A 12,912-nucleotide genomic window follows, 5' to 3' on the forward strand; every position below is an offset into this window, starting at 1 on the left:
GTTGCTGCCGTATGTCATTTCGGGTCACATCACTCAAAAAGTTCGTATTCAAAGGACAGATTTACTTCGAGTTCCCCAGTGCAAGAGCATGGTGCTCTACCCATTAGGTCGCGGACGTATGAATATCTCGCTCGTGCCATCGCAAAGTACACTTTGCAGTGATTTACACGTGCCTCATTCCACGTAAAAATGTCTTGAATTAAAACGACAGCTTGTACACAGGCGTCCGTGTTCACTAGACAGAAACGCTGTACCGGAAGTAGCAAAGAAATGTTAGTCTTAGCACTGACCCTTGCATGCGTCAGGTCAGATAGCCTACAACTGGTTAATGAAAGTATGAGTATTGCAGTTTCATTCATCTGTCTTTGCGGCAGCCAGCGCTCATACAGTATGCTACACTGGACTGCCCTCGGCACCGGTTGCATAATAGCGCAAGAAGTTTTATTATTTCTTCGCTGCCGTAAAATGAATCACTCACTATACAATCGGCCTCGCCATCATACAATCTTCGTCGCTTGGCTACGGTCATCGCATCCACAATTGTTTGCAATAGAAAAGCATGTTTGTCTATCTGCCTTGTAATGTTTTCAGGAGTCCAAACGATGCTGGATAGCGAGTTACCGACGAATATTTGCTAAGCGGAGCATCTGAAAGACGGCTGCTATGACAACCGTCTTAAACACTCAATCAACTATATTTGATAGCCTAGCTGGCGCAAAACTTTCATAAAATCCTTGCATATTAGGTTAAATACTGCAGATTTCTGCATTTGACTTGCTACTGGAGAATAGCAGGTTGAAAAAGTAAGAAATACTTTATATATTAAGAGAATGCATGGCATAAACCATTATATACACCATCCTATTTCATGGCGTGCTCGATTTTCCGCACAATATAGCCACAATTAGTTCCACTCGGCATGTCTAGTGCGAGGGGTGCAAGCAGTGCCTTTTCCTTGAATCTGCCAGTGACTAACATACAGCACAGATAGCTCTAACTGTACTATTCGCAAAAGATGCTTACTGCACACATTCTGTTACCTACATGTGCACTCAAGTGCACATGTAGGTAACATATAAAGAGTGCATGCACCATATATAGATTAATGCTCTATGTTACCTACGTGTGCACTGAAGTGCACACCTAGGTAACATCCCACCGTAAACACAAAGGGCACATATACTACAATAATTATAGCAAGGGTTGTTTTCTTGGGGCAAAGGAAATGATAAGTAGAGATTTAGTACTTACAATGACTCTGCAGAGTGTATCAACGGCTGTCACAAAGTACAGATATATCTGCCTGTATTATATGTACAGACAGTTGTTATGTGCACTCTATGTCACCTACATGTGCACTCAAGTGTACACTCAGGTAACACATAATACACACCCAGTTAACATCCTGCCGTAAACATAAAGGACACATCCTAGAGGCATAATAAAGGTCACTTCCTCGAGGTATACGTTAGGATGAGTAAACATGTGGTAGACACAAAGTTGGCGTCCCGGAGTCACACAAAGGACAAGGAATCATAAAGGTCACATAGGGCACAAGAAGGAAACATAAAGAAAACATAAAGGCAATGACCATTTTCATACGGGAGGCCAATGGACATCTGCCCTACACGGTACATGGCCAGCATACCTATATATTTTATGCTAATCTCAAATAGAATAACGAGAACCCGTGTTTGCTTTCTTATCCACTACGCTATCTCCTGTCTATCAAGGTGCTGGCTGAAGTTCTTCCTTCCATCGCTCGTTGCATGGTCTTTGGTTTCTTCTTAAGCCTAGAAGTTTCAGTTTACTATTGTCACATTGCAGGGAAGGTGAAGAACACAGTAGCGAAAACTCTGAATCACCCAACTAACTCTTTATTGGGCGCACCTGTGCCCAGCAAAGCACCTAACAGCCAAGAACAACGATAGCAGTGAGCATAGTCAGCGACAGTCAAAAATTTGATCTGCGGGTCAACCGCATGGGCTTTTATGCACGACTCGTAGAATGTTCTAGGGACATCCTTTGTGCCCGCGTGCCTTCCAGAGAGGAAGGCACGCGTACAATTCATGTCACGCATACATCTGATTACACAATGTTCGGCGAGAACATACGCCACAGATAGTACCGACGATAACATTCGAGTAAGTACGTCCCGAATCATTCAAGCGCGTTGAGCTGAGAGATAACGTTAAGTCCTTAGCGGATGAAATGCAGTCCGATAGAAAAGAATAAATCAGTGCGTTTGTTAATAGGTAAACACGGGTAGAAGGCAACGATTGCACACTTTTCGTTTCAAGGACATTGGTAAGATGCTCGTGATGGCTAGGTAATGCTTGCCGCTTGCCCCCCAACTCATATTCTGATACAGCGAAGCTGTTAGCCTCCAGTTGGCCGGCGTTTTTTGTGTCTGCGTCCATAAGCAAAAATGTGGGCCGATCCCGGTGGCAGTGCAGGGCCAGAAGCAGTGCTCGTACCCCCGTAAGGGAGAAGCTTCAAGCAGTCAGCGAAGTGAAGCGAGAAGTGCATGCATTCTTGCGAATCGTATACAAAATATACAGAACAGCATAGGTTTCAATAAAGAACAAGCACTAAACAATTATCCGAACCACATAATGCATCATAAGACACTCTTCATAACAATGCGAATCACGTGGCGCTCCTCGCTACGTTTTCCGGTAAAGAGTAAACGGTTGCGCAAGCTGCCGCTCCGACGGCAGCTTCGTACATAAAAGAAGCAGCCTAGCAACTGATTTCAGTGTTGTTGCAGCACTACTATGGGCGGTGGCGTGCTATCAGGATTACCATTACTTACATTACTATAGCTAATCTAAATTACCATCCCTACCATTACTCTAAAGCGATAATGCATTGCATAACCCCTCAGTAGTTGAAACGGTGGTTTTCAACCGCTTCGCTGGACATACTACTTACGCAGGGGCGGGATGGTGAATTAATTTTACCTTCTGTAGGCATGCCTTCTCATGACCTAGGTGCGCTATGACTAATTTGTCTAGACAAAAGTAAATGTGCACAGATTCTGAAGGCTGTCTACCAATCGATAATTTTTGTTCTCTTGCGAGGCCACTGAGCGATGTTAGATATGGAGCTGTTTCCTGCGATTACTTCGAGTTCCCCAGACCACATCGGATTGCAGCACAGCTAATTGAGGAATGCAGAAGCAGGAAAGCGCATTCCAGAGGAGCGGCCGAGCAAACAAGTTTAAGGCAACAAGTTCACGTGCCAACAAGGTCGTGCGCCGCCGGGATTAGCAGGTGGGCCTCCGACAATGGAGCATGAGCAGCCCTCCCCTTCTCCTCGTTAGAAGTGCATTGCCAGTCTGCGAGGCAAGACCGCAGAAAGCCGCCAGGTGTGACACCGCGACACGGGCGCCTACCATTGGCTGAAAGTGGCGTCATCGGAGCGAACTCTCCCATTGGTCAAACATGACGTGACTTGCAGTGCTCGAAGGGTTTATAAGAAGCCTTCCAGAGAGACCTGAGCATTCTGGACATTCCCTGGTTCCCTGATTCACCTCTCTCGAACTTCTTGCCGCGGGCGGCAGCGTCCGAGTTGCTGCCGGCCCGTAATGACTGTACAAGTGTTACTTGTCGCTCACCTCCCTGTACATAATGTAGAATAAACCCTCCCAAGTTGTGTTTTCATCCCGGAGTCCGTCCTTCAACCCCTACAGCGATTACATTATTGAACTTGGTCTTTGGCTTCACAGATATTACTCGTCAGACTTGTACACTTCCTCAGCTAAGGTCATGCATTCTGTCATTTGGTGAACGTGATCTCTAGCATTACTGAACAGTACAGTGTCATCTGCAAATCTCAAGTTGTTGACATATTTCCCCTTGATCCTCAACCCTATTCCTTCCCAGTGTGTATATCATTGAAGAGATCGTGTCTCTTTTCCTGACGCACTTCATAAAGAGTTTTCCAAATTATCTGGTGGAGAATGAAGGATGGGTATGGAATCGTGATAAATGTTTATAAATAAATTGTCGTCTAATTTCCGTAGTGTATTGTTACGCCATGACTCCTGGTCATTTCTACGAAGTCGAATGCCTTTTAGTAACATATAAATGGTATGTAGTCGCCCCTCCCCCCCTCCCGCTGGCTATCCTTACCATGACTATTACCCCTGTGCTCTGCCCCTTTCCTCTGAGCAGAGTGGCATGCTAGAAAACTAGTACCTCATACCACGCCTTCTACATTTCCTCAGATAAGTCCTTCTTTTGTGCCTTGCCTACGTTCTTAAATTTAAATATCAGGCATTGTCAGCGCCCATAGATAGTCGCCACCACACGGATTTGAACATATAATGATCCACAGGCCGTGCACTGTAGTTCTAGTAATACCGCAACGAACTGTCAGCCTCTCCCTTTATACTGAAGTCGTGCTCCTCACCCTGTAATTTCGCCATGTCACCGAACTTTACCTAAACTACTGCTCTAGGAGCGCACCTCCCTCATCAGAAGCTGGTCATTTGCAGTTTATGCAAATGCGTTCGTTCAGATAGTGCCGTTTCTGCTTCCATTCATCTTGAGTGCATATGTGCTTAAACTTTAGATCAGTTTGCAACAAGCTTCCACTTTCACTCTTATTGCTTGTAACGCTGGTAAATATATTGTCTTGGGAATAGGCAGCTTCATTTTTTAGCCAGCACAAAGACTAAATATAATCAGTGTGCTGCAATGAAATTGGAGGAATTTTCTTAGCAATGCTTGAGAATGGTAGATATAGAGATTGAGCTCTTTCACGGCATTGTGTTTATTAGCAATCTTAGCATTCACAATATGATAGGTTTGTACAATGCCACCTGAATTCAGCTAAGACGGTCTTGACATCAAAATACTTAACCACACACACAACGCCGTCTTCGTCCGCCACAGTTAAGAAGACTGTGGCCTCCAAAATTTGTTCTATGAATTGGTCGTTTTCGGAGTCCGCATGGTGCGCGAAACTGCGTACGCATGCGTTGCTTCATATTTGAATTTTAATTTACGTGCAGCACTCACCAAGAAAGGTAACGCTGTGGGTGACCAGCAAAAAAAAAAGTTGTTTATGACAGCTGATGAGACCTCGTGCCCTCAACACTCAGCAGCACACGGAGGATTGGTCACGAACGCAATACACTACAACACACAATTCAAAGCAATGATCTTTCCTAATGAAGGTTCTAGAAATTAGATATCTGCTTAAAATAAATCGAAAGAAAAAAAACATAACTATAAAGCAGTACCATATCGTAGATTTTAAAAAGTCCAAATGCACACAAAACAGAATTTTGTCACCTGCTAACAGAAATTCACCACCAGTGGGTTTCTATTGATTACCTTCTCAGTTCGGTTAACGAAGTATTAGCCAAGTCAATGTTTCTATTTTTCCATTTTACATGGGGTTTTACATTGTGGAAAATCAGAACTACAGCTTTTGTTTACCCTAAATTTTGCAACAATTTATAACGTTTCATTGTTCCATTTTCCGTGTATTTATAAGAGGTTACATTTTCTACTCGCTTGGCTGACCTTATTACTACGTCATCATTATTTGTTATTGTGAGTTTGTACTGTCATCAGGGTTTATAACTGTGTATTGAGTAAGCCAGAATAAGACTATGCTGCTGAAAAAGGTCCACTGTGGGCGAAAGAATAACAGCTTTGGATATTAGGCCGATAATTCTTTGTTTTTGTGAACGCGTAGTTCTATTCAGGCTTCCGCTCGTTGTTGTTAGCGAAATGAGAAGTCCACAGCTATTCTGGGGTAGGAAGAGGACATTCTGTAGATTTATGTTGATAGAGATAGCAATTTGAAAAGAGTGGCGACCCAGTATACCCACGATTCCAGACAATTTAACGACAATGTACCTAACATGGTCATCCCGATTCGTGTATTCACCAAAGGAAACTTCCAGCGTATTGGCAGATGGTACTAGATCTATCTCACTATCATTTACATTAATAGGAGGGAGATTAACTGCTTTGTCGTGTGGACGGAACAGGATTGCTTCGCTTTTAATAGCGTTAATATTTCGGTAATTATGAGCTTCCTAGTCGCTTAACTTAGTTCCTGCATTGTTAGCTCCTAATGTAATGTTAGCACCTGATTGGCAGACAATAAGAAAACTGATGTCGTCCGCGTTAGTTAGTTACATTAGTTATTACATTCATTTAAAGTGCAAAAAGAACGAACCCAAAGATGACACCTCGAGGAACGCCCGACGTTAGTGGCTTATTTTCTGAACATTCACCTGCCGTCTTAACAAATTGGGACCTATTTTGCAATTAATAATAAATAAAGAATTTGCGACTCCATTAATACTGTAATATTCGAGCTTATTTTAATAAATCGACGCGATGAATAATGTGAAATAACTTCGTAAAGTTAAAAAACAATACGAGTACCATGTTTCGGAATTCAAAATGTTTCAATATATACTCCTTTTGTTCTATAAGAGCAAGCTCAGTTGATCATTTTTTTATATACATATAAAGCATAATAGGCCAGTTTCATGAGAATCTGGCAGTCAAAGAAATACGTCAGACGTCTTAAAATAGCCTTTCTAAACCTTTAGAGAAGATAGGCAAAATCAACATTGGCCTCAACTTAGCTATATATGCCATTCTTAATTCCTTTTTTTAAAATATTGCTGTCACTTTCACGTTCTGCATGTCACGTGGAAAAACTCCTGTATGAAACTTAAATTCAATATATGCGTGAAAGAAGGTGCTAGAATATCAACGGCGTGTTTCACAGGCTTTATTTGAAATCTTGATGCATAAGTCGTCTTACTGTTGCTTAAGTCTAGAATTTAAGCCAGAAATTCCCTTTGTGAAATATGTTTGACAAAAACAGTTGATGTATCTGGAGTCTCCGGTAATGTTTGGACATACACTGAAAAAAAATATCAATTGCATCTGCCTGTGCCCGACTAGATAGCAGAAGACTTTCCTCTAAAATTTCTATCACTGACTCGGACGAATTTCCAAGCATCGAGTTCAGTGTGTTCCATAACATATGTCAGACATATATGTCAGACATATGTCAGAACATATGTCAGACAAATTAAACAGATTGAAGAGGTAGTGATGTTTAGACAAGCGAAGTTCCATGGTTACCGAATTTCTGTATTCATTGTATGTCTTAAATTCTTGAGGGGGTACCCCGATTTTGAAGAATTGTCGTTGATTTCCTTTCTTTATATCGTTTAGTAATTCCTTTATCATGGACGTCTTACTACACTTATTTGAACATGCAAAGGTTTCGAAAAGAAACGAAGTGGAATATGCTTCAGGAAAAAATTTCGAAGAAGCTATCACAAACCGCGTTGTGGACACTTTTCTAGAGCACAGATTTCCAACTAATTCTGCCAAGGTGATGCCTAAATTAGCCTGACGCACTTCTGTTTGTAAGTCTGTAAGAAACTGTTGGTTGTTTTTTTAGGACAGTGAGCTTTACACGGATAAATATCGGCAGATGGTCTCTGACAGCCCAAGCAATAGCACCTGGTTTCACTTGAGAGCTGTTCATATTTGTGACGAAGAGACCCAAAAAAGTCCCTGCAGGTCCTTGTTGCGAGCCTCGTGAGTGTGCTTATGACATATTCACAGAGCTGTCCATTCAGAATTGATTCTGAATCTGAAGTATTAGTATTTTACTCCAATGTATTAATATTAAAGTCTGAGAGAGAGAGAGAGAGAGAGAGAGAGAGAGAGAGAGAGAAAGCAAGGACAGGAAAGGCAGGGAGGTCAACCAGAAGAGTATCCGGTTTGCTACCCTACACTGGGGGTGGGGGAAAGGGGAATAGAAAGAAGAAGAAAGGGAGAGAGTAAGCACAGTGTACGTGTGGGAGGGACACTATGCACAGGGACACTATAAACGGTCTCTTAAACCGGTGTACCTCAAGTATTGCAGTAATGCACGATTCGCTTTTCTTGCCAGTGAGGGGTTTGGCCACGGTCCGAGTATCTTTGACTCGCTGAAAGGTCGTAAGTCTAGTCGGTGTAAAGTTTCCTGCATAGAGAGGCGTTGTACATCGTAGCGGGGGCAGGTACACAATAGGTGTTCGATGGTCTCCTCGCACCCACAGGAATCGCACATCGGGCTCTCGGCCATTCCCAAACAAAAGCAATATGAGTTTGTGAATGCTACTCCCAGCCACAAGCGGTACAGCAAGGTTGCTTCACCGCGGGAAAGGCTAGATGGCACTTGTAGCCGTAGCGTGGGGTCCAGTTTATATAATCGGCAGTTGAAGGCAGCTGAACTCCAGAGATCTTGCGACTTTTTGCGTGCATGTAGGCGAAGTTCCCTGGCAGCATCAGACCTCGCCAAAGGTATGGAACGCGTCTGGGTATCTTCGTGGGCAGACCGGGCAGCCTTGTCTGCTAGGTTGTTGCCGACAATGCCACAGTGAGCAGGAATCCATTGAAATGTCTGAAAAGTCTGAAAAGTCAACTAAAGTTAGTTGATGTAGACTTCTGTTCACCTAGTCCAAAAATGCATCTTGAAATGAGGAAAGACCTGAACACTTACTTCAAGGGGGCCGATAACACAAACAAAGATTTAGCACGCCAGGCTATGTTGTAAGAACTTCGTAATTAGGGGAAGTACAAGTAAATCAAAAAGCAGTTCAGAATTCATTGCCGTCGACATCAGCATCAAAACACCACCGCCTCGCTTCTGAGAACCACTGATGTGGTAACTTTTGTAAATCGGATCTCGGCAAACACCCTCTTATGAAATAAACCACGTTTGAGAGAACATCACGACATCAAGGCCATACTTGAGTTTCAATAAAAACGATCAAGTTCCTTACTTTTATAATGACCTGATCTTAAATTATTATGAGTGCAATTAAAGCACTGAACCTTTCTAACTGCACTCAGTCTACTGGCTGGTTGAGCACAGATTCCATGGTATACGTTTAAATAGTAATGAAAAAGAACTTGAAGTAAATTTGCATTACGTGCTTGGGCTATCGCACAGCTTTTCAAAGCTTGCCACGCTTCTCAGGTATATTGCACGCTCACCTTCATTTTTCATCGCCAAAATTTTTCTATTTGCATTCCATGTGAACAGGTAGACGTTGCGCGCTAGCCACTCCTAGTAAGTCTCGGTTTTGTTACGCAATGTTTTCAACAATACAAGACGTGTCACGTGTTGACTCTCGCGTAAATTAGACAATAATTTCTGGTACATTTTCATGCTTTGCTGGAAGATCATGAACAGTCTCAACATAATTGCATGTCAGGACAAGCGCGTTGAAAGCTTTAGCCACGTTATTCAATCTGCCTAACAAACACTAATTTTTGTGACCGGTATGTCATGCTCTTCAACGTTTAATCTGCTGCACCATTTAAGGTTGTGCACTTCAGTTTTAAGAACTTCATCATTACATGGGCCACGGTTTCTGTCGAGATCAGTAACACGCTTTCTTAGACTACTGATTTCCTTCTCTTGTTTTATTGTCGGCCAAGAATTTTGTCATACGTCTTCGGCATTAGGTCGATAGAAGCTTCAACTTCCTCTGCTTGCGACGACAAGCTGACAAGTTCATCTCGTTTACGAGTCATTTCTGCGAAGAAGGGGAACACATAAAATGTGCTAACGTTGTCCCTAGTTTCTGTTTTCATCGTCCCGCACTGTACAGATCGGCATGTCCCGCGACCTTTCGTGCCGTTTCCATTGAACGTAGTTTCAGAGCAGCCAGAGCAGTTGCAGATGCGGTAAGCATGTTCACGTCCATACATGTCATCATGCCACGCCCATCGTCTGGAAGAGTCTCTCCGCACACTTTGCACCGGTCCAACATTCTAACACTATTGCAGCGGTTGCAGGAGCGTGGAACTATCCACAAGAGTTTAGAAAAACGTTTCCGAACCTTGAAAAAAATTCACCCACGATTACGATACTTCCTAATGCGAAATTTGAGCGCAGCTCTATAGGTGTTTTCATTTCGCGGTATATTGTGAAACGATCGTTGAAAATCTGATATGCGCGTCAAGCGCGTCCGCTTTTACACATAACTCATCGAAGGTTCCAGTGTAATCGCTGGTGCTGCTTGGCTTCCATAAAGTATACAATTTGTGTCGCGCATACAATCAGACTACAAAGCAATTGCAAGCCATGACAACCGAAACAAGTGCGAACGACATCAAACCAAGGTAACCAAACAAGCGCGAGCGAGAGTTGACGAGAAAAGACGATAGTAGGAAACGAGCGGTCCGGTCGAGACCTGATACGAGTACGCATCGAGTGATCGGGCGGGTCCGCATCAAACCAGTTTCCCGCGCGCACGTCACTGAAGAAGCCACTCTCATTGGTCTCCGCCGTTGGCGGCTTGCGTTATTCACCTGCCGCTCTGCGTTCCCTCTTTCATCTTTCGCTGTTTTGCTCGTTCGCTCAGTTACGCCGCCGTCGCCTACGACGCTCGCCGCAGGAACGGGCGCCTAAGATCTGTGCTCGAAAATGAAAAACGGTAGATAACATTGTATCGCATTGCAATGCATTGTTTGTGTGGTCGGTCCTGAATCAGTGCCTGTGGCTGCCGCTGCAGCCTTCAGACTGGGTTTTCAGGCTCGTGAAGTTGCTGTGTGCAACATTTTCGTGAAATGCCCCATAAATTGTATGCTTATGGAAATAAAGGCCATTCAATTCAATTCAAAGATCCACGTTCCATCACCACCACCAGTGCCACTCGGGCGACCAGCCGTAGCTCGATTCAAGCGGTGTGTGATTTCGCAGTGTTGCCAGTAGAACACGGGAAAGCCGTTAGTGTTCAAGTGTAATACATGGCGCCACAGTGTTTAAAGCATTCGGCTCCAAGGTGAACATTAACTTTTGTCTGCTTATCATCACACCGTGCGGGTGAAGCAGCACACAGACCAGGACAAAGCGGAGAGAATAATACATGTAGGAGTTTTTGTTGGGCTTGTTGGTGCATGTTACTGAAGTACTAAAGCGCCAATAAGCGAAGTGTAAGCGCTCGTCCGTGTCTCTTCTTATGTCGTCTGTTTGGCGCTTTAGTACTTCAGAATAATACGCGATGCCTGCTTCACGCGTGACCGTTGCTAATGAGCTTTTGTGTACGTGGAGCACACTTGAAGCCCATTTGCCGATGCTCAGAGGTGGCAAAATCTGCTTGCTTAGTCACTTCTTGCGCAACCCATAGGTTCCTTTCCCCATGACACATGATCCCTGCAAAGAAACAACGAATATGTAGTCGAGAGTTCAGTAGAATACAGGCAGGTCAGGTAAAGCCTAATCTACGAATGAAGCAAGTCACTGGCCGTAGTGAAAACGAAATTGGGGTTTTGATTACATGTCAATTGTTAACAATGTGTGGAGAGACAGAAATTGTTCATCAACTTGACATTAAAAAGCAACCACTGTGGTACTTCCGGCAAAGCGTCTATAGCCCGCAACGCAGAAGGGTCTTAAGTAGTCTTTAGCGCATGAGGCAAAGTATTTAAGTGCATCAATTCTGGGTGTATTGCGGCGCTACTCAACCACGTTCATGAGGAGCATACACATGTTAGATACTTCGACGGCGCCAGTGAGAGATTCCTGATTGCCGTATTAAGGAAGCCAAGCAAGCTGCGTGGGTGTGATTATAACCACAACATGGCGGCGGATGCGCCCAACGAAGTTGTGGCCGAAACAAACCGATTTCTTTGACTGCCTTTCGTAAATATGTCAGTCAGCAACATGCACATGTGTGTACGGAACGATGGATGGATGGGGTATGGAAGTATATATTGTGCATGGAATAGAGTGTGGTAGATGGTAAAGCACTGCGATTGTGTAGTGGTGGAATGTCAATTACACCACCATATCATTCTCCCTATAGGTACCTGCAATATGATGAATCTCACTGCAGTAGCTGAGACATACCTCAACAGTACCGTGGAAGGTGGCTGGAAAAGCTGGGGTCTAGATGAATCTTACGCCTATTGGACCGGCCGTCACCTAACCATTCCTGAGTAAGTTTTTTATTCCTTTATAACAGTGCGCATTTCACATACTGAGACTATTAAGGGATGGTCCCATCAGCGATTGTAGAAGAAAGTAAACATACAGCATTTACTTTCAAACGCATAAGCGTTAGGGGCCCCGTGTCGCATAACATGTGGTGTCGGCGTCTTCGGTCGGACGTCGTTTATCAAAAATAGTTCCAAACCACAGCCACTCAGGCCCTCCACGTGGCACAGAAGCGCTACTGAACTAATTGGATTCATCGAAGTAATATGCGTCAGAAAAATCGTAAAGTACAACCCAAGCATAACCTACAGACATGATAGCCTCGTACTGTAATTTGAATATACCTGAAAACATAATTCTGGTACGCGGAACCTCAAACATAAAGCCCTTTCCCAGTGGTACACCACTCATAGAGCGGCGGTCTGCGCTCATTTCCTTCAACAACATCATCCAGATGGCGCTCGTATCCGCGCATCCGCGGCCCCGGCTATCGAGCAGAATAAACAAGAGCGCACCATGGCCGCGCCGAGGCTTAAGGCGGCGTCCCACATACAGACCCCAGGAACGCAAATTCTTTAGCAACCAATGCTAGGCATCGTTTGCTAACGCAGTTGGCTTCTGCGATAGCCGCTGCCTCAGTGATGAGTCTAGTGTTTTCCTGCCCGTTGCTTGCTATTATTTCCGTTTTTTTTTCAAAGAGTGGATTACATTTGCATTGGGAGCAATGGACCCCAAGAAAACCGTCTCTCCCTTTCTGAACTTTCTGATTATGTTTCTGTAGTCTCACATCAAAACGGGAAGGTACCTAAACGTGGTAACTGGTATCAAGTACATAGCGGATAATAGCCTAGCAAGTTTAATGCAGAAATATATAGGAAACGGCAGTACCAAGCTTGCAACCAGTGCTTCAAGACAGGCTGGTGT

The 12,912-nt window shown here is 43.9% G+C and overlaps 1 long non-coding RNA gene across 2 annotated transcripts in view; it reads left to right on the forward strand.

Annotated features, from left to right (window-relative positions):
- The window catches only part of LOC135905368 (uncharacterized), a 42,920-nt gene that overhangs the window by 11,287 nt on the left and 18,721 nt on the right, over window positions 1-12,912 (forward strand). For both annotated transcript variants that reach the window (XR_011512473.1, XR_010565395.1), the window contains exon 2: window positions 11,858-11,990. This is a non-coding gene — a long non-coding RNA (uncharacterized lncRNA). The remainder of the gene's footprint in view (window positions 1-11,857; window positions 11,991-12,912) is intronic.

Source organism: Dermacentor albipictus, chromosome 3 (assembly GCF_038994185.2).
Source record: "Dermacentor albipictus isolate Rhodes 1998 colony chromosome 3, USDA_Dalb.pri_finalv2, whole genome shotgun sequence".
Lineage (NCBI taxonomy): Eukaryota > Metazoa > Arthropoda > Arachnida > Ixodida > Ixodidae > Dermacentor > Dermacentor albipictus.